This window comes from Pezoporus occidentalis, unplaced genomic scaffold, assembly GCF_034315485.1.
Source record: "Pezoporus occidentalis ecotype Australia unplaced genomic scaffold, CSIRO_AGI_Poc_V1 ctg91, whole genome shotgun sequence".
NCBI classification, from domain to species: domain Eukaryota; kingdom Metazoa; phylum Chordata; class Aves; order Psittaciformes; family Psittacidae; genus Pezoporus; species Pezoporus occidentalis.
The window spans coordinates 2,505,380-2,532,354 of NW_026916273.1; the positions used below are offsets into that span (position 1 = coordinate 2,505,380).

Below are 26,975 nucleotides of genomic sequence, written 5' to 3' on the forward strand. Positions count from 1 at the left end.
TGTCTAAAGTGTGACACTGGTTTCCTTTCAGAACTCTGCTATCTTAAAGCTAATATCTGAGAAAAGTGTTCTCTGGTGAGGGCGTTGTCACACCCTTGGCTAATGAGCACATTTGAGAAGTGTGATTTCAGTCATACACTGCAATGAAATTCAAAGTTTCCAAACATCCCCTGTCACACTGAGAATATCAACACTGAGCTCCTGGTTAAATGTTCCTTTCTAAGCTAGATGTGACCCTGAGAGCTCTGAGTTTCTACTCCAGTTGCTCATGAGAAGAGGAGAGAAGAGTGCCTGTTACAGAATTCAGTACACCTGTTTTCATGACATGTCTTGTTGACTCTGAAGCTTGCAGATAAGTGAGTTTAATTAAAACCTCTGGGCTGAGTATACCACAGTAAAGTATGGATAAAGCAAGGATAGAGCCTCAGGAGCTCACTGCTCTCTCTTCTTTACAATTCACCAACATGTAATGACAGAAGAATCCAAAGGACTTGGGATGCTGAAGGCACTGGCTCAAGGTTACAGCTTCTGCACCTTGTCAAAGCAGCCAACCTCAACTTTCTCTGGAAGCCATAAAGCAATCAGCCCCCAGGACACCTCAGTAATTACCTGCATGGTCATGGGAAGTGTTAGAAGAAGAGCGATGATCACAAAGCTCACAGTTCTCAGTGCACAATCACACCAATTATGTCAGGAAAATACAAGAGTTTCAGGATCAGACACTCTAAAATGACAAGCAATTTTATTCAGTCAAAGGTCATTCGTGTAACAAGCAGCTTACCTCCTTACTTCAGCCCCAGACTGTTCCTATTTCAGACCTATCAAATGGGTTTACACATCATGATCTCCACACTGAGCTTCCAGCCAGATCTCTCGGTGTTTTCCCTAACACTGTAGGATGGGTTATCTGAAATACAAGCCTTCTTTAGCAAGCAGAGATGCCAACTGTACTGACCCTGTGTTTCTACAGCAGTCTGGAAACTACTTTTGAACAGGACCACAGATTAGTGGCTCCAGATAGACTCATCACCTCATATACCATTCAAAAAAGCAATTCAGTTACCAACATGAAAGTAATTTCAGCAGATTATATTGGTGCAAAGAGTGTTTTTTCTTGCTGAGCTTTACATCTTTTGAGTGATTGAAAAGCACTAAGCAAGATCTCACAGTGATTAACAGCAGTCTGAAAAATACGGTTTCAGCTACAAAACTTGGTAATATATGGCCACTTAACTCTGGTGGGAATTCCCAAACTGGCTGTGAATATGCCATGAGGACACACGACCAGGACATTGCAGTACTGAGACCTCAGAATATTTAGGAGGATGCATGGCTTAACATAACAGCTAAATTTTAAGGAATGAGGCTGTCATGACTGAGAAACAAAATATGGAGAGAGGCCACCTATTGAGGTGATCTACTGTATGGGCATTAGGTTTGCAAACCAGAAGCTGCGGAAAAAAAAACATGTATGAAGAGACCCAAGAATAGCTGCAGATTTCTGCCTGGACATGGGCATGCCCTAAGTACATGCATAGCAAGAGAACATCACAGCTGAAGCCGAAAAGGTGTGAAACTGCAATAGGTCACATGGGGATTCCTGGGCAGGGATTCCCCACTTCCTGTAAAAAATAATAAATCTCTGGCTTACTTGTTTTGACTTTTTTCCTTTTTTTTTTTTTTTTTAATTTGCCCAAAATAAATAAGCCTCTTGTTTGCTTTTTCTAGGAGAGATTTCTCCCCTGAAGTAAGAGCTGATGACAGAGATTGCTGGAATTGTCCTTCCATTCTGAATAGGCTAAGAGGTGCTAATTTCTCTCAACTATTTCATACAGCTGGTGTAGGATAATTCTGTTACACAGACAAACTGTGCAGCTATCAAAGATCAGAGAAATGAAGAACACACTTAAGCAGCTGCTGCCCCAGGGAGGGCTTGTAAAGGAAGTCTTGTGTATATTTTGGCAGTGCTTTATCTATGCTACCAAGCCTCCAGCTGCCAATGTCCGAGCAATTTAAGGTGTATGCCTGTGTTTGGCCAAAAAAATTGGGTGTATTCAGGGGCTAAATACAACCTCATTCGATAAACCCGTCTGGTGAGGCTGCCATGGCAGTGCCACTGAACAGCATGTTCCCAGTATGTGCCTCCATGAATTCAATGTGTCACAGCCGCTTTGTCTGCCCAGTTTTGAATTGCACAGTTTCATCTTCTCCAGCTGTAGATCATGTTGCTTAATTAATCTTAATTAAGTGTTGCGGGCATCTCTTGAGCTCAGTTATCGCTTTATTTAATTACAGTAACATACCATGTAATGTTCTCTGTCTGATGGGATGTTTTGCACAATAGTTTAATCCAGAAACTGAAATAATTAATTAGGTCTTAGAATATGTCTCTAAACGGGTGGCCAAGTAAACTGCACGTTTGTCACAAATGCCTGTACTCATTAGTCATCACAGTCTACTGCTGATACTACACACACAGAATCAGAAACACGTTGCCCAGTTCTGTGGCTCTCAGATCTCTGTAGGCTTTTCTGAAGTAGGCATCAGACTAATGTTAAACAGAGATATCTGGCATTTGTCAGCTGAAAGGCTTGGCCAGAGCCCAGGAGAGTTTACAGTTACACTCTTGTTCCGTAAACATGTATTCCCTGAGAACTGGCTCTTCTCTGCATCCTCAGCTATGGTCTATGGTCTGAGGCATCTCTCAAAAGGGATCAACTGCCCAGGGAAATCTGGTACACAAGGACCACTGCTCCTGGAGAAGCTTCTCAGTGTCTGCAACGGCTCCATGGCAAACAGGACTCTTCCTTCCCTACCACCTGCCTCTGCATCTTTACAGGGCTGTACTAGTTTGTTTCCTCCACAAAGCCCAGAGCTGCTGGCCTCCTCTTTTTCCTTGCCAAAAAGAAGCAGGGTCAGCAAAAAATTGAACATTACAGCAAAACACTTGCAGCAAGGACGAAGCTGGAGCATGCTGTAGCCCCTGTGCTCCTGGGGTAGTATGGCCATGACACTGCTGCACTGCTGGGCTCTGTGCTGCTCATCAGTGTGACTTGTAGCATCCTTTGCTGCACATGGCTGTTATTCCTTCAGCAGTACAAATGAAGGGGAGCACAATGTGGGCTGCACTGGCAGCAAGGTGAGGTACGCACCCCTGAAATTAAAATGAGCACTTTCTCTCCCCCCACTCACCAGCCCACCCAGACATATACAGTCAGTCAAATACGCTCTGCCATAAAAATACCATACTTGCTAAAGAAGAACATGCACAGCCTGACTGGTTTTCTATCAAAATTTCCATGAACTTTCTGCTGCTTCTTGAACTGAGCAGGGAAGGTTGGAAGCACCAGCAATCTCTCCACGTGCAGGACACTTGGGTTTTCCAGGTTAGGAGGCGGATGAGAACGTGATGATCCTTTGACACTCAAAAATAAGTACTGGGGGTGAATTATTCCAAAGCAGCACGCAGCTTTCATTGATACTTCAGGGATCAGCTTCATCCAAATGGGGAGAAAATCCAGCTGGCCCAAAGCCCTTACAAGCATAAATGCTGGTTTTCCGGTACATATGGCAGTACCATTCAAAGAGCTATGACAATGATACTGTTTATAGCTCTGAAAATGGCGCTGCCATCTGCACCATGGTGCAGTGGCTCTCATCCCCAGGATGTGACTCTGCAGCAGGACCCTGCTCTTCTACATGCTCAAGTGTCCTGCTAAACACAGTGCAACTCCCAGGCCGTTAGTTGAAATAAACGAGAATGGAGGCTCGATTTTGGTTGAGAGATCCCTTCCATCTTAAGGAAAAGCACCCTTGAAGTTCCCATTGTGGTTGTCTGGAGGAAAAGACAAGGAAATGCTTCTGCATGGTCTTCTGTTGCTACAGTTGGCAATCGGAAAGGAAGCACTGGTCCCCAGGATGCTATTCCCTGCAAATGCTAAGGAGGCTGTTGCAGTGGTGCAAATGGAATATAGTGACACAAGACCACGTGCACACGCACATACACAAGTGCCAGTTTCCTCTTTTACCCTGTGTTTTAACAGGAGAAAAAGGGAAAGCCTTCCTCTCTCTCCTGATTTCCCCCATAAACTTGTTCTTTCCTTCACTTTTGATTAGAGTCAAGGTTTTGCAGTGGGAGAACACTGCACTCCCCTCCCAGACTAGTCCGTAAATGCTGCACAACATCAGACATTAATTTCTCCTGGAGAACAAGCACGTGGCATTCGCAGGGCATGATGCACACACTGCACCTACGTAGCAAGTTGCCAGATATCCACTTTCCAATTAATTCCAGTGTGCTGCTTGCAATGAAGCATTGATCCTTATTATTGCCCTTTCCAGCCAGAAGTCAGATCTAGGCTGGGTATTTCCAGTTGCTCTTTGAGAGCAGTTTCAAAATGGAAAGATTTATGATTTGAAAAATTGTGTAGCCCCTCACCGGTGTTGCTGAACCATATTTCCAAGAGCACTGTCCTATGACTGCAGCCATAACTCCTATCAGAGATTATTATTACACTAATGCATTGTTAAGGTAGGTATAAAGAGGAAAATGAGCTTTTCCTTCCCCTTGGCAGTGGTCTGCAGTCTCCAAGGGTAATTGTGAGAAAAGTTGTTTGTTACAGGTTGAAAATACTTTTTCTCATGTCTGAAGCATTTGAATCAGGTGTGTTCCTATGACGGGCACTGGCAGCTTTCCTCTCAGTGCTTTTAAGCCTCATAAAAACCCCAGCAGGATCTCAAATAACTTTTCTGCAGCCTCACTGAGTATCCCATCAATAACAACTGTGATGAAATCCACTGGGGGACATAAACAAGGACAAAAAGAGAAGCAGAAGAACAAGAAGCAGTTTTATCATCCCAGCTCTGTCTCTAGCCCATCCTAAATTGGCCCAGAGCTGTTATAACCTGTGGTGGTGACAGTGGCTCATGGGGTTGGCCGGAAGACTACTGCCACACTCTTAGTAGCTGCTTGCTCTAAGCTGTGAATCCTCAGCTACACAGAGCGTCCCTACCACGTACATATTTTGCCTTCAGTTTAACAACTAGGGATGGTATCACAAGTAATTCAGCGGTTTAGAGTGAGGTTAATGTAAGGGCTAAAATAGCATTATGGAGTTGAGTTACAGAAATATAAACAACTTTATTTTCTATTCACATTATAATAGAAAGGGTTCTAAAGGACAATGCAGTCTCAGAGGAAACATCTGCATAGTTTTGAGCATGTATTTTCTAAGTTTTAATTTGATTTTAAAGACAAGACTTGGCAATGCTTTGAATTTACTTGGCCCATGAAGGGAATACCTTACACAAGGTGCTGCATTATTTTATGAAATCATTGTTCAAAGGCACAGTCAATCCTCCTTTTTGAATACAATTTCGGGGAGCTATGGATCTGCTTTCTGTAGTATTTCAGGAAATGCATGCTGTGAAAGCTTTGTAAATAACTGTTTAAGGGACCAGGAATATAGGAGTGTGTTTTTGTGTTTCTCTGGCTCTGTAGGTAATCACAGAAGCTCAGCCATGGCTTAATGAATCTGTTGGAAGACTTCTGCCTTTGACCAACCCTGTGGAGATCCATTTGGAGACCCCATAAATATAGCTTCCTCCCAGAGTGAGGTTTTTTTAGCAGCAATTACTTGTACCAAAACACCGTAGTGCAGGTTCATTCTACCCCGATGCTCCAGCTCTGCTCTGACTCACAAAGGGAACCTCTCATTATCTTTCACCAGTGACACTGAGGCAGAGTCACCCACCTCCTTAACAAAAGAAAGAGAGTAATCCACATTAAACGGGGAGGCAGCCCCAACCAAAGTACTGTTCTTAACTAACTCTATCATTACAGCCTGCCAGGGCTTATCATTTCATCACACTTTCATGTTTTGGAACAGCTAAATTGACTTCCCGATGAATTATATGGTTCAGAGATTGCCTTGGCAGCCTGCATGGGGGTTTTTTTGCAGACCCTAATGAAAGCAGTGGTGACTTTAAAGACTGCGACAAATAAGGACTGGCCTTATCAGCATCAAATTGTGAAATACAGCTCTGCACATTTCACAACCAGGATAGCAGGAGTCCATCCTGTAAAGGAGCCTGCCAAGCCATGGGGTCAGATCTCCGATTCCTGCTAGCAGAGCAGTGTAAGAAGCACTGGACTGTGCTGATCAAGGATGAGGTGTCTCTGCCCATGGCAGAGGGGTTGGAACTAGATGATCTTAAGGTCCTTTCCAACCCTAACTATTCTATGATTCTGATTCACACAAGTGTGAACTGGCTTGTGCCAGTAGCACTTGGCTTTTTTGTCTTTGCTCCTTTCTGAAACTGAGCTACTCTCACTGTTGTCATGAGCTGGAGGGAGGTATTTTTCACTTCAACCAGGAAAGTGTAAAATCCTCCCAGACCAGACTGATAAGGTTCTGTAACTGTTTAGCACAGACACAATTGACTACACTATGGAAAATCGAGATTTTCATCTCTGTGATGAGCAGAGCAAGTGGAGAGGTGTTATGTTCAAGTGTTACTGGGTCACAGGATTTGGCAGCACCTCATCTTGGATTGCTCCAGGCAGAGGTTAATTATTTCAGCATAAAGTGAGTTAGCAGCACACAGAGCTGGAGAATGTAGATCACCATTTTCTTGATCTCTTCAGTTGAGGTATTTGGGAGAACTGCAGTCAAGATGGATTACAACTAAGTGATGGACATGTCAAGCAGTATTTATGCAGGGATAAGAGCATGTGACCATATGATGGGAAATGGCTAGAGAGAGGAAAGCAGACACAAAAACTCACATGAGGACATTTCACAAACACCTGACATACAGAACCAAGGGACTAACAGACACGTTAGACATCTATGTCTGAGATTTAGAACTTTGAATACTGTGTTCAACCCCCATCTAATTATGAATGCCCAGTAAAGTTTTTTGGATCCCTAAATGCAAAGAATACAGAAGAGTTACGAACCTGCTTGAAGCAAAAACTGCAGAAGCCTCCTAACCTGAGTCTGAGTGAGTCTCAGCTTTCCAGCTCCATCCCATCGCTTGGACAGGCTGGCATTGATGACAGCAGCTCAGTGAGCAAAACCAGATTTGGAGTTCAGCCTTCAGGTCATTTTATCCCAGAGAGAGTAAAGCTTGTTTCTTGCCCATCACCTCCAGACTTGTCACTGGTTTTGCATACTGATACCTGCTTGTATTTTCTGTGGTTTCCTCGTTTACATATACATGCAGTACAGGATGATTTTTTAACTTCTGTGGCTAATACCCCTTCTTAGGAAAAGGAAGGTGCTGTGGGTGCCACCTCCCAAGCCAATGACTGCTTACATACAGCAATATCAAGCAGCACATCAGCAACTGAGAAGAACTAGGATGACTTGCCCTCTGCATCCCTTTCCAAAGAAACATCTCAGAGGAATGTGACCAGCAGAATGAGGTCTTCTTTCACCCCACCTCACTCTTGTTGCCCTGGGTGCCAGCACAGTTTATGTCCCCCCATGAAGCCTTCCAGCAGGCGGCATGACACGGTGAAAGTGTCTGATGGCCTGAGGCTGCATTTGCACTCTGTGCATGCCTATTAACAGACATGCAAAAACGAGGTGTAGACAGACAGCTGGTCCATGACAGTTGGCTTAGGTAAAGGGGTAAATTGCAAAATTATAATCCCCACTGGGAGTGCTCATATGCAATGGAGTTCTCCTCGAACTGAGGTAGTGCTTGTTTGTGGTGTCCTTCAATGGTGTAGAACAGCATCTTTTCATAGTTGAAATGTGGCTGCAGGGTGCTCGTATGCAGAGCCTGGCCAGGAAAGGGTTACCAGAGACAGAGCAGTGAGATGGGTAGGGCAGCAGGAAGCCTAACAAGCCTCATGAGCACCAAGTGCCTCCGTGGAGAGGAGGAAATAAAAAGAGTAAACGTGGGAGAGCAGCACTGCTGTGTGCTGCAGTAGGTGCGGTGATTAAAGGAGCTCTGTTAGTGCTTGGCTGTCCTGGAGCTCATCAAAAAGGTGAGGGAAGGATATGAAAGATACTATGAGAGGCAGTGATAGCTGTGCTAATCCTGCTCTCACTGACAATTATTTCAGCTGAGGGAATCTTTGTGGGTTGGGAGTTATGGGGTTTGTACCTGGGCTCTTCGAAGTGGTTCTCTTTGTCTTTCTCCCAAGTGATACAGGGTGCTCTGTCTCCTCTCTGCCTGTCTAGCTGTATTTGTCTGTGGGGATGGGGAAGGACCTGAATATTGCTGAAAACTGGAGCTGCTGTCATAGCCTTTGAGGCCCAGGAACTGAACTCACAGGAGATGATATTGTGTGGAGTGATGCTGGCAGTCATCACAGGGAGACTGCTCTCCATGCCCTGGACACTGCAAAGGGTGAGAAGCCCTCTCCTTTAAGGAGCTTTATGGGTGCTCTTGGTCCTGTAAGTAGACCCAAAGGATAGTCCAACTGGCTCTGAAACACCCCAGAGTCTTCTCCTAATCCTCCAAGGTTCAGTGATGGCCAGCAACTGGGGGATGCTGGAAGTTACTGAGTTTTTCTTTTCTCTAGGAAGTGCTCAGTGTTCCCTTCCTGTTCAGCCAGGGATGCTGCCTCTGTGCTTGAGGTCCCTACTTCGTGTTAGTCTACTTTAAACTATCAACTTATGCAGCTTCCACTGCATTCAAAAAGGCATTTTGGTAACCCTTTGTTGCTGAGGAATGTCCTTTATTTCTAACAGCCTTTGAAGGGGTGGTGCCAGTTCTCCATCACTGGTTGGGAGTTCTGCAGTGTAAAACTTCAAAAGCAGGTTGAGCACCAGCACAGGGAGCAGATTGCAGCCTGATGACAGCTCTGACTCTGCATATGCTGCGTCCTACCCAGGGAACCTGGCTACGGAGAGTTACAGATGGCAGAAACAGAAACTGCGTTCTCCTCTTTGAACTCTGCTGCCTTAAAGCAGCTGTTGAAATCTGCTGCCTCTGTTCAATGTCTGAGTGTCCTAATGAGGAATAAACAGAAGCATCGAAGGGAAAAAGGAGAGAAACTCCCTGCCTGCCACAGATCCGTTGGGGTAATTGGAGGTTCTGCAGGTACTGGGAGGTATAATCTCTCCAGGTCTGTGGATTCATTGCCTAGATGCAGAGAGCATGGTGTGGAGAGCAGGTGGAGGGATTGGTAACACTGAGATGCTGGAGCAGCTGTGGGTGTCTGACACTGAAGAGTCAGATGCTTTCTTGTGTCTTCGGATGATCAACTATCAGTTCTTGTGACTTTCAGTCTCAGTTTCAAGGTAGGAATATTGCCATTGCAACCACCAGGATTTTTTTGGTCCTAAAATGAGCTCTGCTCTTTTTCCCTACTCTCTCCAGAAACATCTTGAGCAGGAAGCCAATTTCACACTTATTCCCTTCTTCTTTTTAATGTTCAGCTAATTGGAGCTATGTGTCTGGAGCTGCCTGGTCCCTGGAGCATTCCCATGATGCTTGTCCCACTGTGGGAGGAACTCAGCTGGAACCCTGCACACCATCTGGGAGAAGAAGAAGCCTCAGAGCTGTCAGAAGGTTTAATGGACTTAAGACAGGTACTGGAGTTTTCCCTATTGCTATAAGAACCTCTTATGGTTGTATCTAAACTCTAAGAATTATTAGAAGTCCTGTATCCTTTATGCATAGGTTGGTCAAGCCAGGGGCCGCAGAAAGCAGCTCTGTTCTGGTATGTGGTGTCATGCAGCCCTAATGTGAAATGAATCACAGCTTGTGACTGTCCTCTGTATCTTGTTCTATGCATTTGTGTGGTACCTACTGGTGAGACCCTGTGCTATTGTAGAACAGCCCTTTGAGTGAGGTCAACCATCACCAAAAGACAACCAGTGTTCCTGCTGCATGTTATCTGCAGCGATGAGCCCACCCTAAATGTTCTGGGGTGAAACATCTCCCTTCAGCTGAGGTTTCTGCCTCTGCTACACAAATCTTAAGCTATACGTCAAATGATCCTTTCAATTATGTTACAATAAATACAGAACAGACACACACAGAGCTGCAGTAATAAAAGAAAGGACTTACAGAGCATGTTCATGGTTAGACAGGAGCTGGTCTACTGCAGAAGAGCAGGAGGAGCTTGGAGACAGAGGAACAGCCACTTTTAGTGCAGAAAAGGTGAAAGACAGTGAGGTAGTAAGGAGAGAAAGTAAAAAACACAGATAGTTAATAGGAAAATGATTTCCAGCTAGCCCAACATTAAACACCAAGAAGACACTATATTCCAATAGTGTCAAAGCTAGAGCTACATCCCCAAGGCTCCCACTAAATCAGAGACACTGATTTTTACACTAGTAGCAATGGGGTTAGAACTGTGTGAGCCACCAGGTAGGGTCCTTCTTCATGAAACACTTTGGGAGTCCTTCAGCTTTTCGAGAATGTCCTTTTCCTGTCTCACAGATAGGATTTTAAACAGGAATTCTCTGCTGAGCACACTTTCTAAAAGCTCTCCAGTATTGCTGTAGGGAGGGATTTGATAGCTACATGTTGTCTTCCTCCTGTTAATTTCATGAGTACTGACCAGATCACTTGCTCTGTTTAAGGAGCCTCTTTTGAGGAAGCCACCTGTATCTCTTCAACAGTAGTCTAGGGAGTAGTAACTATGTCACTTAATTTCTACCCATGATAACTGACATGTTCACTGCTAAGAAATATGATTCATGGAGGCGACGTGGACCTGCCATAGATCCCTGGCTGGTGATCCTTGAACCTTTTGACTACTCCAGTATGCTGGAAATGTCTTTCTGCTTTTTCAAGTCGGGATGGGGGAGTAATAGTCAAGCTCCCTGATTTTGTTAGACTGCAGTGCAGGAATACAGCAGTTACTATTTAATTTTAGTAAAGGTATAACTGTACCTGGCTGCTAGCCAGCACCCGGTGCTAGCTTTAAAAATACACTGCTGAGGGCTGTGAACAAGGTACTGCTGGTCTCTCACCAGTCCTATGAAGTGTAACGGAGAATTACCAGTGCCTCTTCATGCACTCAGCAGCTCAATCTCCTGTCCTAATCTGCACTTTTCTCCTGACTGGCTGACATGAGCCTGATACAGTGCAAATGGAGAAGAAAAGTTCTTTTATAAACAGCAGCAGTTCAATGCAGAAAAGTTGAGAGCTGCTTAGTCCTTTCTATAAATAGGGATTACCTTGGATTTCAGTGGGGATTTTTTGCCCATTGACAAGGAGTCTGAAGATTTACAGGCATATGTTGGTCCCTGTTGTAGATCCTGAAGCCACTGTTCTCTTCACCTGGGCTACCCCAGGCATGAAAAGCACCCTGCTGTCTGTGTATAGCACAGGACCTTACTAAATGTCTCAACCAGTTCTATCCTTGGGGGTATCTTTCATTTCTTAAGATACAAGTAAAATAAAAGTCATGTTGTAATTGATAATTTTCTCTATTAAATAACTGCCCTCACTGTTAGAAATCTGTGCCTTATTTTCAATGTGAATGTTCCAATTTTAGATTTCAGCCACCAGATCCTCTTTTCACTGCCTTTTATACTAAAGGTTGTCCTCTGGAAGCTTTGATTAAAGACCAGCTTCCCCTTTGGGCACCAAATAAGAGATCATCTGTGAATTTCTCGCTGTAAGGTAGGCTTTCAAATAATATTTCAGTTACTTTGTGCTTTGTTCCCCCTGCGGTCACTTCTTTATTTCTACTTTATATTCCTTTTGTTTCTTCATTCATTGACAGGAGAGAACCTTTTGCCCTCCTGACCCATGGGGGTGCTGAGCTGCTGGATTTGTGTTCAGCTGCATGTCCTTACATACAAGCCTCATTCTCTGTGGACCTGTCCCTTCCCCAGATAGACCCCCTCCCACACTTACAAACAACTCACAGGAATCAGAAAAGGGGACTCTGATCCTTAACACCTGGCCAAAAAGGGAGTTTTGGGGAATTAAGAGGAGAAGGTAGCTGAAATCTAGCTGCAGTGGAGTGAAAGCTACCTATGTTTGCCTTTCCAGCCTTAGGGTATCATCTCCCCTCATATATCCAGGTCATTACAGGTACCCTTCCAAGAACCTGAGCAGAAAGTTATGGGATGAGAAGATGAGTTTTATCCCATACTTATATTTTTACTTAAAGGCATACATACATTTTGCAGATCACAAGGATCTAATTGCCTCCAAAACGCTCAGCACGCAGGTCTGTACTGAAAGCTAAAGGGAGAAGCACTGCTGAAATCAAAGCACTTTTACCGAGTCTGGGGTACCCTGAAATATTTGCTTGTAAATCTGTGTGTGTGCGCACACACCCACTGACTTCAACCATGCGGTGTTCTTCTGGAGCCATCCTACCTCATGTGCACAGCAGCCCATACTGCTCAACCATTAATTAAGCTGACCGTAAGAAGCCCAAGGTAAGCATACACAATTTTACTGACAAATTTTCCAAGGCAAACCCGTGTGAACCCATGCATAGGGGAAGAGAGATTTCTGAGGAAATTCATTTAGCCTACAGCTTATTTTAAAGGATTTTTATGGGCTTGTTTCAATATTTATTAAGGACAAAGATTCTTTCAAAAACAGAGAAGGAAATGATGTGTAACTGAAGTACATAATTCCCTAAGTTTTGAGCTGTTGTTTTTATGGACTCTTGCATCCTGTTTTCTTCGCTCCCATATGATCACAGATGTTGAACAGGGCTCTGTGTAACAAGGGAGTTCCAGGGATGCTGAGGTGCTGCAGAAGGTGCATCTCCTTGCTGGGGAGGTGGATGTGATGCTCCTGCTGGGATGGAGACGAGCAAATGTTTCCATCTTCTGTGCTGACAGTGCTGCCATTACCAGGTGCTGTGTTGTCAATGGTATGAAACTGAGCTCTTTGAAGATCTCTCGGTAACACTTCTTGAAGTGTCTTTCCTAATTGCTTCCTTGCCTCTGAAGTAGTTGCTTTGTTCAGTTCTTGTCTCAAATATTGTATCAAAGTGTTATAAAGTGCTTTTATTTCTAATGAATACTAACTATAGTGCTATGAAACTTGTCAAAAAAGCACCATAGGGCATGAATCACACGGAATATATTACATGTGCCTTCGATACATTAATGTAAACCGTTACTGGTTTTTTGCACTACCAGGCTGATGACAGATTAATGAATGATAAAATTATTCATACATAACATTAACTTAAGATACAACTGGCTTCTTGGTTTGTCTTTTCTTAGGTACAAGTACTCGAGTTTGCCTGCTTGGCTATGTTTCATGCAGCAAATGCTGCATTCCAATCCCTCCAAAGTGACAAATTCATGTTGTGTTTCCTTCACTTCTGAAAAAAAACCCAAAACATATTACCAGGGTTTGCACTTAAAACAGCTGTTACATGTCTTTCCAGAGGTGGCTTTGCTTCAGTGGTAGAAAAAGCACTGCCAAGACTCAGACGTTTGAAGACTTTGAGGCTAAAGGAATTTCAATACTTTATTTTGAGAGAGGAGAAGACTTCAGTGCAGGATAGTGCTCCTATGAGGATGTCATATTAAATGATGTGTGACATAACACAAAGACAAAGCACAAAAATGGAATAAAAATATGATGGGATGTAAGGAGATGTGAATTAACTTTTTGGCTTTTTCATTCATACAAATAGATGTGCATCAAATAAGCTAAATTTAGTCTGACATTATATATGTGTTGGATGAGCTGGAAGGCAGTCCAGAAAGAGTTACCCTGTACAGTGGTGTTTCCCAAGCTGTGTTGGCCTGCCTTCTTCCAGGGCAAAATGTAAGCTGTAAGCTGATGCACTTGCAAATGCCATACTAATGCTTGGCTGATACTATGGACTGCTTCAGTACCTGCCTGTTTTCAGGTATAGGAAAGCTAATGCTCTGTTAGCGACTGATGGGTCAGTGGTCCTTTGCAATACTGAATTCTCCTGGGATTGAATGAACTCACTAACAAAGCCTTTTACTAGCTTCAAAAGAATCAACAACCGACCTGAAAGAGCATCTTTCTGAACTAGAACAAAGTGAAGGATCTTGAAAGCAAACACATCCAGCTGCACTTGGATTCACAGTAGATGTAGCAGCATTTGCAGGTGCTTCAGCTGCTGTTATAAGCCTCAGTGTGCATTCCCACAGCACTGGTGTATTTGATGTTGTTACTTAAGGAGGCTGCTGCAGGCAGTGATGGCTGCTGCAAAAACATCTAACAGATACTGGCTTATACCTGACATTCTTCTCAGGTAATAGATAGAGCTTTATAGATAAAACTAAATGCTCTTCAGTACTGTGTGTCTCTTTAGTTACTAAAGTACCGTGCTGTGTTTGATGGGCGTATGGAATAGCACAAATCAACAGTTTAATTAACATCCCTTCTGTTAAGTCTGCAAGAACATCTCTTCAAAGACTGTTAGTGACACTGACACTTAACAAGCGTCAGTCAGAATCAACAAGCATCCTCGAGGGACACGACTGACTTTGAAACGATTGGCTCAGTCACTGCCGAGAAAGGTTTAACAAAGCAAGATGGTTATTTTGATTTGTGTGCCGGAAAACAGCATCAAAGAGAAGGAAGAAAGCAGGATGGACCCCAGCAGTGTTCTGCCTTTGCAGCACAGTACAGTTCAAGCAGCTCAGCTATATCCTAATGGTTACTCTGTTGTGCAAAACTCATTTCAAAGCCTGTGCCTGTACCGTGTCTGTGTTTTCTGGAATTAAAGTCCAGCTGAAGACTGTGGTAGGAGTCTCTGACTCTGGTATATGTGGAAGCACTCTAAACTAAACTGAGCTGCTGCTAGAGCTAGCACATCTTCCTCCCATGGTGAAAGAGGAAAAATGCCAGTGAATCTATCTACGAGTTAACTCTTCAGTCTAATAGGATAAACTTCAATTCTGCAGGAAGAAGGGAAAACTGTTGGAGCGTTCTCAAAAATCCTCATGTTTTCTGCAGTGAAAGTATGAGACTGAGCAATTTCAGGCAGCTCTGCATCCAACTGTGCCTGAGCCATTTCTGCTTTAGGGTCAGAATGCCTCTGTACTTGGAGTTAATTTATAAACATTTTACATAAAAAATGCTGAAGCTCAGTTTGAGCCAAGTTTATGACATCCGGGGAGGAAGGAGCCTGCCTCTCTATGACCAGATGTTTACATGTTATCGCTCCCTCCAAATGATCTCTCAGAAAAAAATGCATGTTTCTTGACAGAGTGTGATGGTCGAGTCCCACCATGGATTTACCAGTTGCCACTGACATCATGGATAGCAGCAGAAACCTCTTAAGCATCAAGAAGATGATATTTCCTCTAATCTAAACAAATCAGTCCACCCTTAAACTTCTTTGCTGGTGGTCTGGAGCCCTGCAGCAGATTCCTGCCAGGGCACAGTTACAACCTCCCAGCATTGCTCAGGAAAGCTCTGAGCTTTTAATGTAAAGCAGCAGCTCATTATACCCTTCAAATACTCTACACTTGGATCTATTATACTGGTGGCAATAGGAACATGTGTTCCTGCTCACCTGTTGCCTCTGGTCTGTAAGAAGTTAAATTCTCACAGAATAGCAGACATTACTAGAAAAGTTCATTCTAGCTGCACAGACATTACTGCCAGTCTTTCTTTATTCTGGTATCTCAGAGTACAGTTGATTACACTTGATGTGGAGTGTGCTAGTGACATTTTCTGTGCTTCAGAGACCTCTTGTGAAGTTCACAGACTATGGATTTGAAGTTATGATTGTAGAATCATAGAATCATTCAGGTTGGAAAACACCTTTAAGATCACAGAGTCCTGCTGTTAACCCAGCACTGCCAAGTCCGCAGCTAAACTACTTCCCTAAGTGCGTGCCACATCTACAAGCCTTTTAAATACCTCCAGGGTTGGTGACTCCACCACTTCCTTGGGCAGGCTGGTGCAGTGCTTGACAACCCTTTTGGTGAAGAAGTATCTCCTAATGCCCAGTCTAAACCTCCTATGGCACAACTTGAGCCTATTCCCTCTTGTCCTATTGCTTTTTACTAGAGAGAAGAGACTGGCCCCTACCTCTTTACAATCTCCTTTCAGGTAGAGAGCTATAAAGTCTCTCCGAGCCTCCTTTTCTCCAGGCTAAGCACCCCCTGGTTCCCTCAGCTGCTCCTCATCAGACCCTTCACCAGCTTTGTTGGCCTTCTCTGCACATGCTCCAGCACCTCAATGTCTTTCTTGTAGTCAGGAGCCCAAACTGAACAAAAAGTATTCAAGGTACAGCCTCACCAGTGCTGAGTACAAGGGGATGATCACTTCTCTTGTCCTGCTGGCCACAGGTTAAATCCAAATATGGATTTGTAAAATAGAGGGTGATTAACTTGCTTTTTATTAACTGCTTATATAGACTTTGTGCATAAGATGCCATGAATATAGACATCAAGAGACAGGAATTTTTAGTAAATTAGTTAACTGGAAGTAGCAGGAGAAATTAAAGAAAGACATATTTTTAGAGAAGAAACAGAACTTAAAAAAACACCTAATAGTGAGAGCTATTAGAAATCATGGAAATGTTCACTACAGAGGGTGAAGAATATGTTTTGTCTCTGGAAATTTGAAAACAGACTTGGAACTCTGACATGTGTCAGTCACAGGTTCCCCCAGCCAGGAGTTACTAATCTTGCTTCTTAAAATATGACTACTTTTCTGATTACAATGCCTGCAAAATACAAAGGCTCACAGTGAAACAGTATTCGGATTTCAGATGGCTTGACATCAGTAGTAAGAAAATACATCCACATTCATCCCTACCATGTAAGGAAAAGACTTCAGATACTAAGGAGCTTGTACATCTCAAAGGAGAGGACTACACTTACTTTGTCATTGGTAAAAGAAATGCAACATGTATGGCTCAATGAGCTCTTTAAGCAAGAGAAATGATGTAGTTTAATCAGGACTAAACGAAGGCATAGGGTCAAAGGGAGAATCCAGAACAGTCATCCATTGATAGGGTTGTGATCAATGAAGGAACCTTATGCCAGGTATAACATGAGTTCCAAAACTGCCTCCTAAATGTGGCTACCTGAACTTTAAAAATGCTGTCATCTATGATAGATGATAGTAACACTGAAGCGGCCTGTGATAGCCACAGAAGAGAAAGAGTAATGCAGAACTAAGGACTGGGAATCATCATCTAATACAGGAACAGCCTTACTCAGCTGTATGCAATGGTTGATGTACTATTTGCAAGACATTATGTACTCCCAATGGCATAAATAAAGAAATACTGCATCTTTACTGGTGGCAAAGCCAAGCCAAAACCACATCTGTATCAATTCACAGGTCAGGTCATCTATTCAAGATGCAAATGCACACAGAGCAGCAGATGTTAGCAACTATAATCTTTGCTGTGACAAATAAATAAACCCAAAAACCTCAAAATGGTGAATTTACTGTTTTGAAAATTTCAGTTTAAGATGGAAAAACGCTTCCAGCTGACTAAGAACTGAAATCACAGGTGGATGAGCACTGCAGAGAAGCTCACAGCAGGCTTAGCAGGTACCTGAATTTGATGAAGCATGTGAACCAGGCAGGTTGGCACCAGCAGCCACCCAGAAGCTGGAAATACAGGCAACAGTTAAGGATCCAAAAAGTGGCAGAATGGTAAAAGGCAATCTAATAACAGTAGATACACTGAAAGTGCTTTATACCTTCCTTGAGATACCAAAGAGTTGCCCAAAATGTCTTGTGAATAACAGGGCTCTTCTCTCCCACAGACCTGTCAAAAGCCTTAGAAGCAAATCTAACTATACCAACAGGGAAGACTTCTACTGAGTGAGTTTACAGAGCAACAGGAGGTTCACATAATGCTTACATAAATTCTCCTACAGCAATCAGAAAGTAAGAAGGTTACTGAAAAATTAAAAAGAAAAAAGCAGTTAACCTAAAATTAAAATGCACTTAAACAATTAGCCCTGAATTTGAGAGATGTCTGCTGCCACAAGGAACAATAAACTAGAACAATAATTGCTTAGATTTATATAGCGTTTCTAGCCCTAAGGCATGTGGAGCTCTTTGCAAATGCTGATAGACAATGCCTAAAAAGACTGAGACTTTCTAACACACTAATCTCTGGTGAGGAGGGAGAGGTCTTGGTGGGGAGCTGTGCAGTTGAAACAGAAAGGAAGTAGCTGGATAGTAAATTGCTGTCCATAATAGAATTTATTCAGGTACCAAAATTAGTTTTAAACCCTGTCTTGGCCCTCTGGAATGAATGGAGAGTGTCCCAAGGGGCTTGGAATCAAATTCAGTATGTCAGCATGCATTATGAAGGATGTATTTATTTACCTAAATGTAATTGATTAACTTGCATTCAATTATTTAAGTGATATGTTTTCAATAGGTCTGGGCTTTGCCATGTGGCAGGAGGAGATGTCAAGCAGTCCAGCTGCAGGGAGCACAGTGCCATGGCCAGCAGGGCTCCTCTCTGGGCATTGGATCCCAGCCCCTGGTGCAACAGTGAACGGAGTTCTAACTACAGCTGAGAGGCAGATAACCTGTACGCTTCATTCATCTCACTGCACCAGTCCCAGCACCAGCTGGTCAGCCTGTCCTGTATTCCCAGCACAGGACACTGCTGTTGAGAATCTCAACTAAATACCATTACATCAGAACAAATTCATTTTTCAGCAGAAGCTTTCTACTTTAGGTGCATAAACCTGAATAAGTATCCAGCATTGTACTGCTGATTCAGGAAGCAGAGCTGGGATTGAATTAGGCAGCCCAATAATGGTGCTTTGTATCAGTAAAGACTCAAGAAAAATCAGATTAGAGCTTTCCCCAGCAGTTAATGTCCTGCTTTTTCATCAAGGCCTCCAAACCAATTAAAATTACCATTCAAATCACTTTGTGCAGAACAGGAGCTGCTGGCTTTTACTGTCAGGAGACCTAGAAGGATGAGAAATGTGTGGAAATCTAGATGGGAAATCTAGACCACCTTTACTGAATGAGTCCCACGAGACAGATGACTTTCCTGTTTTTTGTCATGCACTCCTTTCCTGTTTCCCTGCAACATTTTTTGCAGGAGAGAGGAAAGGAAACTTAGAGGAAAGCTGTAGATACTGAACAGGAGGGAAGCGGATGGGAGAACGCAGTAGGTGCCGAGTCTTTGCAGCAAGGGAGGAATTCTTCAAGCCCTTGGGAGAGCACAGTCAGAGCTCTCCAGGGCTCCATGTGGAAGCTGTTCCCGTTCCAGGCCAACGATTGCAAAATGCTGGGGACACACTGTTCATTATGCAAACTGGCTGCGCAAAGCTGAGAGAAATAAGAACCAGTCATGCATGTCAAAGACCAGAGAGGTTTAATTGGAAAAGACAACAATTAATGTAATTACTTAAGGTTTCCATTTGAATCAGAGAGACAGTGAAGTGAAACCCAACAATAATTGCACAGAGAGGAAATGTCGATCTGCAGCAGGATTCGCAGTCCCTGTGGCTTCTTCCCTTATTCTGCTTTTCCTATGGGCACCCTTCTTTCCAGCACCATCCTCCGACAGCACTCCAACTGTCAGCTGGATCACCAAACTTGTGTAAACAAGATTAGTTCCCTTTTTTCATAAACAGTGAACAGATTAAGAGAGGCTTTGCAGAGAGTAGCAGGGCTGAGCCAGGGGTTGGTTATGTAGGTTGTGATGGTGATATATACAAAGAGTGAGCAGGATGCGGGGTGGCAAGGACAGGCAGGCAGCTCCTGGGGTTGTTGGACTGAGCCCAGCTTCACTGGATGGCCCACAGAGTACAAAATCCCCACTCTTTCCTGCAGAAGGTGTTCTCCCAGTGAATCTCAGACCAGAAAGCAAGCCTTAAGTGAGTTCCTGCCCCACCAGAATACACCAGTTGCCTTCATTACCCAAGGCACTAGTCATACAATTAAAAATAGACAGAAGTGAGTTAATATTTCAGTCACTTCCAAGCTCAAGGTGCCCTTCAGTGCCTTGGCTTCCCTAACAGAAACAAACTGATGTAGAAGAGTTCTGATCTTGAGTCTTGTGTTAGGCCAGATAACAAAAAGGGGTTTATCTTAGCTCTAATCTCTTTTTCCAATATAGAGACATATTGAAAGAGATTACCTTGCTAAAAGTGAAGGAAACTGTGGTATTTTAAAACCCTAATCCCTTCTTTACTCTATTGAAAATAAGATAAGTATCTTGATTTCACTCAGTACAATTACAAGAAGCTTTTCTCTTATCAAAAGCTCTCAATTTCCTCTGGCAAGGCATTTTTTGAGCCATGTACCAGTCTTCAGCAGTGCCCTGATTAGTGGCAAACCAAGTGGGTTTTGGATGAAGGAGGGTACCAGCCTCCTCCAACACAGTGTAGTGCAGATGCCAGCATCTGCTTAGCCAAGGGCAGGAGTCCCTCTAGGAGCTGGTTTGTATTGGGACAGGCAGTTTGCTTTGGTGGCAGGTGTTGCAGGGCTTGGCTGGTGTGTGGGACTGGCGTGGAGTCAGTGAGGACCAGGGAAGGATGTGCTCACACACTGCCCACACAGCACAATGAGATGCCATAAGCGCTCTATTGTTCCAGGGATGCTGAGCAAGGGAGGGGAGCGAGGGTCACCCCATGCCCTTTCCCCAGACTTCACCTTTTTGCAGAAGAATTTTGAAGTGTCAGAAGGAAAAAAGGAAAAAAAAAGAAAAAGTCTTAAAACTGTTCAGCTTTTAAATTTAGCAGCGATCCCTGGGAAAGAAAAAGCAGGGAAGGAGTGGGAGGAGGAACCTTACCCCAGACTTCACAGATGACAGCTGAGAGAAAAGAAATTAGTGTCTCGACTTCTTACCCTGGGGATAACCCAACCTCAATGAAAAGCTGATTGCATTTACAAATACAAAGAAAGGTTTCAGCAATAACTTTAGAAAACACCCACAATACAAAATCAGTCCACCCCCACGCAAGCTGGCGGTGTGCTGCATGCGGTGTGCTAGCGGTTGGTTCAGTAAGCACAGACACGCTTTGCCTTCCCAAAACCACGACAGGGGTAGAGCATGGGTTGTATCTCAAGCAGTGAGTGCAGCTTAAAGAGGTTCCCAACTACCATATCTTGCCATAAGCTCCCACCCACACACAACTTTTCTGCCTTCAATTAATGGTGCGAATCCTGCTCTTTATTTTCCAGACTTTGCCGGAGTCTCCTTTCCTCTTTTGCAGCTCTTGGCTGTGGGGGTCCTTTTCTCTAATGTCTGGATTTGAAATGATGTGGGAAGTGGCTGATACCTGTGATCAGGCAGGTGCTGCCTGCCTGGTGCTGTTTGTGTAGCAGGAGCCCAAAGGCAACTCTGTGCCGAACAGCCAGGCAGCTCCCACTCCCTTCCCTTGGGGTGACATTACAGGACAACAGAAAAAGCCTGGAAATGTTTCTGTGTTACTGTTAAATAAAAGGGGGCCAAAACTCCCCCAGCTTTGCCTTTGTTCATGGCAGCTTTGAGTGTGTGTGCACTTTTTACTACCTGAAGCAAACAGCCGTGCTGTAGCACTGGCCTTGGCTCTCCACCTTCTTTTCCCAGTTTTCCTTTTTACCCTTTGCACTTCAACAGCGAGAAGAAAGCTGCTGGAAGAGAGCTAAGAAGGATGAGTGGTTCATGTATTGTCAACAGAAGCATCAGTGGACAGTGGGCCCAGGCAGTTGTCACAGGGGAGCAAACAGTAGGACAGTGCTGGGACTGGAAGGGAAGAAACCTTTACTGCAGCTTCCCATCAGCTTGGCCATGGCTGTGGCTGCTTTTCCATCCACACATCTCCATGTGCACTGCCATGCTGGATGTACATCCTGACCATTGCAAATGCTTTTGCCTAGGGTGGATTCAGGTTCTTTGGCAGCACATCAGCTGCATGGAGAAGCTCTGGGTGCCACGAGCTGCTGCAGGGGCCCTGTGCTGTAACCTCCTTGAAGAAGTTAGGAGATACAGAAATACACACATCTTTCTTCAGATGGAGAGGGGAAAGAAAGGACAAGACAGCTGTGCACATGATGATGTTCCATCTTTTTGTTTGTAGGTTGTTTGATGGTCCACAGAGAAACACACATCCAAGCACTTGGCTATGTGTGAAACTATTTTTATGGTGATAACGTCTACTGTTGTGGAACATCTAGATTCCCAGACCCAAGGGAATCTTCCATGCTGCAGAGCAGATTGTATAATCTCAGCCTGCACTTCCTGATTCAGCCGATATCTCCTGTTTGAGCCTGATATTTATAGCACTCTGTGCCCTGCTCATGATCCTTCACAACTCCTAGTCACAGTATTTGTGAATGTTACACTAGAAGGCTGTTACTGTGGAGAATACTGATGCCAAGTTGTAAAATCATGCAGGGGAAGTTGGAACATAAGTTTGGTTGTAAATATTGGCAAAGCTTCATAAAAAATTACAAGAAAGCTCCTTCAAGAAGCAACAAAACTCTTTTTGTTCAGTTGTTATTGGGTCTAATGATCTCCTATATTTTTATAGAATAATGACATTTAAGTGAAACCCAAATTATCTCTTGACTACGATTAACAACATCAGCAAAGGAAAAGACCTAATAAGTGCTATACTCTAATTCACCGGTCTGAGCCTTTTCCTTGGTACAAGATTGTCTCCCTGTACTATTTATAACTACTTTGTTCAGCCTAGCTTTAAACAGCAGAATGGGATGAGATGTCTGTATGCACTGTACATGCCATTACATACCCACTCTGAAGGAGAAACTGGGAAATAAGAGCAAAGGAGCAAAAGAAATGTATTTAGAGAAGTAACAGGGGTTATTTCAGCATCACTGAAATTGTGCAGCACCCAGAGCAATGCTGAACTTGCTCCCTCCTGGGTGCCCTCAGTGCTAGTACAACAAAGCAACGGATTGAAAGCAAAGGGGCTGAGGACATCTCCATCCTGGAGACCATGTCATTCAAGCAGCAGAGACTCCTGTATGGAGTCATCACCCAGTATGTCCAGCACGAGCAGGCTGTGGGTCTTCCCTGAACTCATTCTTGTGTTCAATACCTGTTCTTGAACTAGAGAGGTTATTACAAAGAAATACAATCTTAACTCTTAAATTTCTAGTGGTAGAAAGCTGCATGAGAATCAGTGGTCATGGTTTATGATCTATGTTTTAAAAAATTAATACTCTCTGTCTGATGCAAGTTTGTGCACTTTAAACCTCCAGGTCTTTCCCTTGCTGCACATCTCTGCATTAGACTTACGTAGCACAAGTGGCACTGGTCTCTCTACTTTTCTAGTGGACAATAAATAGTTCATCTGCCAGGACTATATTGCTACAGCCTCTATTTGAAACCTTTAACCACGTCATTGTTTCCAGCATCCTCGTGGAGCACGTTACCCCTCCGCCAACCCTGCCTGGGCTGGGTATGCAGGTAGCATCGGTTCCATGTCTGTGGAACAGCCCCCTTCACCTTTCAGGCTCAGTAGCAAGTGGGAGCTGATATTCAGCACTGAAGCCTGTTTCACACTGGCTGTTCATTTTATTAGCCTGTGATCTGTGCTCAGTGTGCCAAGAGGCACAGCCATAAAAAGGCACAGCCATAAAGACTATGTTTCTGTAACTGTAGAAACATTTTCCTTGTGCTCAGCTAACCAAGTAATTCAGAGGGCAGAGTAGCCCTGTGCTGCTCGCTTGTATTACTGTTAGTCATCTAATCTGGTGCTATCAGAATATGTTATCAGCAATTATTTGTTTTTCTCCAGAAAGGAGATTAAAAGTAAATTGCTTATGATCAAGACCTGTTCCTGAAGAGTCCCGACTAGAAATACATCCACTAGCAGATGGCAATTTATATGGTTTACAAACCAAGGGGGTGATCTAGTTAATATATGCCATGCTGATGTAGGTACCAAGTCAAACACATCATACTTCTTGCAAATTGCAACCTCATAAAGTAGAATTAGCTTGGAGAATTGAGAGCTACTTTTCATAATCTCACGTTTACCAGTGGGACAGACATTAGTCTGTCTTCTCAGATTTTTTATATCACATTCTAGATCAGAATGTCTGGACACCATTATGTAAGGACAATGTCCTTGCTTTCTATTTATCTGTGGGTGTGATTGTCTGCCAAACTTGGATCCTGGGAATGTGACAGAAGCACCTCTGGATACCAAGCTGCTGACCCACAGGGTCACGAACTTGGCTGCACTGCAGCCACTGCCAGAGGGGAAGGGTAAGGTAGGAAGCACAAGAACCCAGTTCATGAGGTCTTTGAGGAAACTGGGACAACTTCTGTTTCTCTTGATAGTCCCTGGTGGATGTAAAATCAGCAGGATGGGAGAGAAAATTGGAATTTACATAGGCGGTGTGGTCAGGTATTGACAAGATCTGAAGCAGTTCAGCTCTCGTGGTTTCCACAAGGGTCAGAATTAAGGCAAAAGCAGGAGTTTATGGGGCCCCAAGGCAGCTTCCTGCTAGCACAGTCATACTGTATAATGAGATGATTTTTGTAAATTCATAAAGCTTCAGCTTGTTAAAAATTAGACGTTTTCCTCCAGTAATTTTACAAAGAGGTTGTTTCAAACTATCACTACCATGATGGCTGGCAACTTGTAAAATTCCATGCTTTCAATTATTCCTGGTCACTTTATATTCATTTGTCCTTGTGACAGGATTATTCCTTAGTTTAAATAACTCCTCCTTTCCCAGTCTTTATCCTTTGATGCATTTAAAGACAGCAATCAGATCCCCTCTCAGTTTCCATTTTGCAAGGCAAAACAAGCCAGCCATGCTCGGGCTGTGGTATGAAGCCATGCGGTGCTGCTTCTGCTGGCATGGGGAACTGAGACTTGAACCGAAATGATCAGAGTGAAAAACACATCTTGAGCAATCTCTGATTGCACTGCCCAGAGGGCTCAACCCTGGGGCTGTGCCGAAAGAAGGAAATACTCTTTGTCACCTCTGAAGTCACCCTTTTTATATGTTTTGATTGATATAATATTCCACACCTTGGGCTGAAGAGCTCTCACAAGGCTTCTCTCCTTGGTGCGGCTCTGTACCAGGAAAGAGCAGGCTCCAGAGTGACCCATAGAACCACCCATGTGATACCCTTCCAGCAGTGCTCATGCTGCATGAGGTACACTCTTGGCCATGCCTAATGCTGGCTTTGCATACTTGTAACAGGGAAGGAGTGAAAGACTGGTCAAAAGGTCTGCCTGAGAGCACCCAAGGATGTCAGCATTGCTTATCCAGGCACCCACAGCTGATGACAAATGACACTACTGCAAATTAAATGAAGTCTACCAAGATTTATGTCTATTGCATGAAAAAATTCATTAGCTTTCCTTGTGCCTCTTGCTAAGTGCTGAAGGGTTCCTAAGGACAGAGCCCTCCGAGGCACAGAAAAAGGCATTCCCCCAGGTCCTCCATGGAGCAATGTGATAATGCCCCTGCAGGGTACAGTCAGCTGAGAGTGGCTGCCCACAGGCCTGCTAACCAAATCACAGGAGCATGGTGGTTTGCAGGCAAACATGATGTTTGCACCTATTTGCTGAGATAAAGCAAAATAAATCCCTGCCGTCAATGAGAAAAATCAAAATTCCAGGCCAAACATATACAAAGACAGGAGCTGCACCCCAGCAGTATTTCATCAGTTTCTCTGCTGAAAAAAATTACTTGTGTCTCTCAACAGAGAGTCTCCACTAAACCCCTGTCAAAACAAAGGACTTGCATAAACCCCCAAACTTTGCAGGGGATGGAGGTGGCAGGGGTATGTCATCATTTCTTGTGTTTCCCAAGCTTTTGCTCAGAAACTTCCTAAAAAGAACTTAGTGAAAATGTGCTTCATCAGCACATTCACAAAGGGGTGAAGTTCTTGCCTACTGGACCCATTAATAAGGCAACTGATGGAGAAATTACAACACGCATCCTCAAACTTAGCAGCCTGTAATTGCTCCAAGTCTCACAAGCACAGCAAAACATATGCTGCTTACCCCGTGCCTCCAAAATGACCCATGGAAATCCAGTGTGAAACAGCAAGCAATGAGGCAATGAAGGAAAGAGCAGACCAAGTCCAAATGATCCATCTTGGGGCTAATGAACTTGTAGCGAAGAAGTTGGTAACATATATCAAAGCTCTGATCCATCATCTTGCAGCATCATCAAAATTCCTAGGCAGTTCCTGTCAGCCAGGAGTTTTAACTCTAACGACCTGGTTTTGTTCTACGTAACAGTATAGCTTTGGGCAGCAGTATCCTGCCACTGGAATTCTTTTCTAAATGATACTTTAGTGATAAGAAAAACAAATCACAGAACATCGACAGAGAAATCTGTTCACTTTGCATAAAGGGGGAACGATTTGGAAGGGTATTCATGTTGTAGTGAGTGCTAAAATAAAGAAAAATCAATTTTAAATCAAAGACGTGCATCCTTTGTGTTTACAAATTAAGTCACGGTGAAGATTCACTTCCATATCAATTGCAAATTTGGTCAAACCAAGCTAAACCACCATTTTTGTTATTGATGGCTTTTGTTCCCTTCTTGGGCCTGTTTGTGAATTTTGTGCACCCAGGTGCCTACCTGCTGGTTGCCTATTTCTCCTTAAAGCAAAGCCAAAAAATCTTCTGAAACTCTGAAAGAATCATGAATATTGGATTTTACCCTTTCAGCTAATTTGGTCGTGCCTACAGGCAGCCCAGCAGAGTGAATGAGCAACGTAGATAGCTGGCTTTGAAGCTGAGAGCAGTAGGACATACTGAGTTTGAATTCAAGCCTTCATCTTTCACCCTTGCACCCGCTAAAGATCAGAGCCTTTTATAAGTTTATCCAAGAAGAGTTGTGCATTTACTGAAATATCTCATTTTTCTTCACTTTTTGATTGCTTCTTTTTTTCCTTAAGCAGCATTGAAGCCCTTCCTTGCCCAGCCTGGCTGGCTGCTGCTGCAGCCTGGAGCTGAATTCCAGGCTCCCACTGCAGCCCTCGCAAATCGTACTCTTTCCAACATCACCAACGCAAGAGAGTGTAACACTTCCCTGATAACGCAGCCTGCAAACATCTCCTTTCCAGAAATTAATTCCCTCTGGGTTACCCAATTATGCATCTC

The 26,975-nt window shown here is 43.7% G+C and overlaps 1 protein-coding gene and 1 long non-coding RNA gene across 3 annotated transcripts in view; one reads left to right on the forward strand and one right to left on the reverse strand.

Moving 5' to 3' along the window:
* Positions 1-26,975, reverse strand: part of HTR4 (5-hydroxytryptamine receptor 4) — a 133,104-nt gene that overhangs the window by 22,023 nt on the left and 84,106 nt on the right. The gene's annotated exons all lie outside the window — the stretch shown is intronic.
* On the forward strand, positions 7,936-14,637 carry LOC134156896 (uncharacterized). The gene is made up of 3 exons (XR_009962108.1): positions 7,936-7,999; positions 8,709-9,551; positions 12,641-14,637. It is a non-coding gene; the product is annotated as an uncharacterized LOC134156896 (long non-coding RNA).